The 3,256-nt window shown below is 46.3% G+C and overlaps 1 long non-coding RNA gene across 1 annotated transcript; it reads left to right on the forward strand.

Annotated features, from left to right (window-relative positions):
* Positions 1 to 343: 343 nt before the first annotated feature.
* On the forward strand, positions 344 to 2,957 carry LOC116048522. Its single transcript, XR_004104674.1, has 3 exons — positions 344 to 375; positions 978 to 980; positions 2,828 to 2,957. It is a non-coding gene; the product is annotated as an uncharacterized LOC116048522 (long non-coding RNA).
* Positions 2,958 to 3,256: the final 299 nt, after the last annotated feature.

Raw genomic sequence — 3,256 nt, forward strand, 5'->3', positions numbered from 1 at the left:
ACCCAATCAAAAGTTAAGGAAAGTCAATGGAAAAAAATTGCACAGAAAATACCAGTACCATTTCTAACTTCTGAATGGGTGGGCAGCCTAAAGCCCGTCTCCAAAGTTGCCCACTGCCCCGTCTATAGTCCGTCACTTCGTGTCCACTCTCTCTGTAAAAATAGAGATGAGCAGTGTGGCTTCCGCAGTCAGTGTAGTAGTGATGGGTGATTTTACGCAAGTCGGTTCAACCGGACGGTCGTTGGTTGGCCGACCGAGTTAATAGTTTCGGTCACCGGTTCGCGTGCCCTCGGCGGCGGCACGCGGGGGGGTTGATCGCGCGTTTACTTCCCCCGCCAGGAATCAAGACACCACTTATTACATTAGACTCGAGCGGTTGCGGTTACATTCGGTCTCGACATACTATTTACACACTCATACTGACCGTCACTAGATTCACACACTGGCCACGGTTACATTCGGTAGCCTGGTGCGCGGTCTCCTCATGACTCTCTAACTGCCATGTAGCAACAGTCACTTCTAACATTTAACTTACCATAACTACCAAGATAACATGACGTGTATTTGTATGTGATTTAATACTTTACCCTTGTTAATGTAGCCTATGAATTTCCATGAACAATTCAATTCAATTCAATTCAATTTTATTTATAGTATCAAATCATAACAAGAGATATCTCGAGACACTTTACAGATAGAGTAGGTCTAGACCAAACTCTGTACTTTACGAAGCCCCAACTATTACAGTGGTTGCCTCAAGAGCAAGCATTAGCAGTAGCTATTGCGACAGTGGCAAGGAAAAACTCCCTTTTTTTGTTAGGAAGAAATCTCGGACAGACCCAGACTCTTGGTAGGCGGTGTCTGACGGCACCAGTTGGGGGAGTGGTGAATGGTGGCAATAATAGTCATAATAAAGATAGTGAAGCAGTGATCACAATGGTAGTCATAGTAGTTCATGTCATAGTAGGGCACAGCAGGGCGTTACGGGGTGTAGTGTGGCACAGCAGCCTGGGTGGACGCGGTTGGACGCAGCAGGACGCAGTCGGACTCTGCGGGGAATCGCAGAGCGTAGCAGGGTGTAGTAAGTCCATAGCGTCAGCTGCACCCAGGACCCCGGTGTAGGTGCCACCCAATTCCAAGGCGATGTTCTGGGTGAAGAAGAAGCAAAGGGACTCCGGGGAGAAAACTCCCCAGAGCTAGGTTAGTAACAGGCATTTCTGGGACTAAGATGCACACAAAAGGAGACAAGTGAAAAGAGAGAAGAGGGAGCGGCTCATTGTGTCCTTGGAAGGAGCTTCCCACAGCAGTCTAGAGTTATAATAGCATAACTAAGAGAGGCAGGCTAAAGAGAGGGGCCCTGGACCGGGCTCGTACTCTCCCCTGCCGGAACGGGCTTGTACTTCCTGCCTCCCTCTACTCTACTCTACTATGCTGCAACTCCTCACTCCCTAACTATAAGCTTTATCAAAGATGATGGTTTTCAGTTTATTCTTAAATGTGGCGACGGTGTCAGCCCCCCGAACCCAAGTTGGGAGCTGGTTCCACAGGAGAGGAGCCTGGTAGCTGAAGGCTCTGGCTCCCATTCTACTTTTAGAGACTCTAGGAACCACAAGTAGCTCTGAGTTCTGGGAGCGCAGTGCTCTAGTGGGACAATAAGGTACTAAAAGCTCTTCTATGTATGATGGTGCTTGACCATTTAGTGCTTTGTAGGTCAGGAGAAGGATTTTAAATTCAATCCTGGATTTTACAGGAAGCCAATGCAGAGAAGCTAATACAGGAGAAATGTGATCTCTTTTGTTAGTTCTTGTCAGAACACGTGCTGCAGCATTCTGGATCAGCTGGAGAGTCTTGAGGGACTTATTTGAGCAGCCTGATAGTAAAGAATTACAGTAGTCCAGCCGGGAAGTTACGAATGCATGGACTAGTTTTTCAGCATCGTTTTGAGACAGGATGTTCCTGATTTTGGCAATGTTACGAAGATGGAAAAAGGCTGTTCTTGAGGTTTGTTTTAAGTGGGCGTTAAAGGATAGATCCTGGTCAAAAATGACTCCTAGATTTCTGACAGTAGTGCTGGAGGCCAGGGCAATACCATCTAGGGTAGCTATATATTTAGATAATGAAGTTCGGTGGTGCTTGGGTCCCAGCACAATAACTTCCGTTTTGTTTGAGTTCAACATCAGAAAATTCTAAAATGCACGAGACATAAAGGCTTCTGGGATCGGTTGATAACTCAAACTTGCCGAAAACCTAGTCACCCGTTTGATTATATAGACTCATGCATTAGGCACGGTTACGGTCTTGTTCAGTAGCCTGGTGCCCGGTATCCTCGTGACAGTCTAACTGCCATGTAGCAACATTCACTTCTAACATTTACCCTAACATAACTACCAAGATAACATGACGTGTATTTGTATGTGATATCCATCGATAATGTAGCCTATGAATGACTATGTACACAATAATCTAAAATGCACGAGACATAAAGGCTTCTGGGATCGGTTGATAACTCAAACTTGCCGAGAACCTAGACACCCGTTTGATTATAGACTCATGCAGTACCCTCGGTTACGGTCCTTACGGTCTCGTTCAGTAGCCTGGTGCGCGGTCTCCTCGTGACAGCCTACCTACCATGTAGCAACATTCACTTCTCTAACATTTAACTTAACATAACTACCAAGATAACATGACATGTATTTGTATGTGATGTACTTCCCTATCGATAATGTGTAAATTGCCATGAACACAATCATCTAAGATGCACCAGAAACAAGGCTTGGTTAATAACTCAAACTTGCCGAGAACCAAGACACCGCTTGATAGACTTGAGCGGCCGGTTGCACGGTTACATTCCGTCTCGTTCAGTAGCCTGGTGCGCGGTCTAGGTAGCTCATTTCCTGATTGATTCTACCACCACCACTCCAGTGGAGGCGCTAATGAGCTAGATTACTACTACACACACAGTAGCAGACAATACCAGCTACACACAATGGCACGAATGAAGTAAAAGAAAAAAATAGGAGTGAATCGGTTCATTGACGTTAGGCACTCGATTCTCCCGGTTCAGTGACACGAGTCGGGTTAATTAACCGGCTCTTCTGTCAGTTCGTCAACACAGCTACAGTGTAGCAGCTCCAGTTGATTATAATGGATGCACTTCTGTGTGTGTGTCTGCTGCAGACATGTGGCACTGCGTCTGTGTTTCTGCCGTAGTTTTGGTTTTCCACCTCCGATGTAGAGCAGCGTTCAGCCGCTTCCC

The sequence above is a fragment of the Sander lucioperca genome, chromosome 5 (genome assembly GCF_008315115.2).
Source record: "Sander lucioperca isolate FBNREF2018 chromosome 5, SLUC_FBN_1.2, whole genome shotgun sequence".
Classification (NCBI taxonomy): domain Eukaryota; kingdom Metazoa; phylum Chordata; class Actinopteri; order Perciformes; family Percidae; genus Sander; species Sander lucioperca.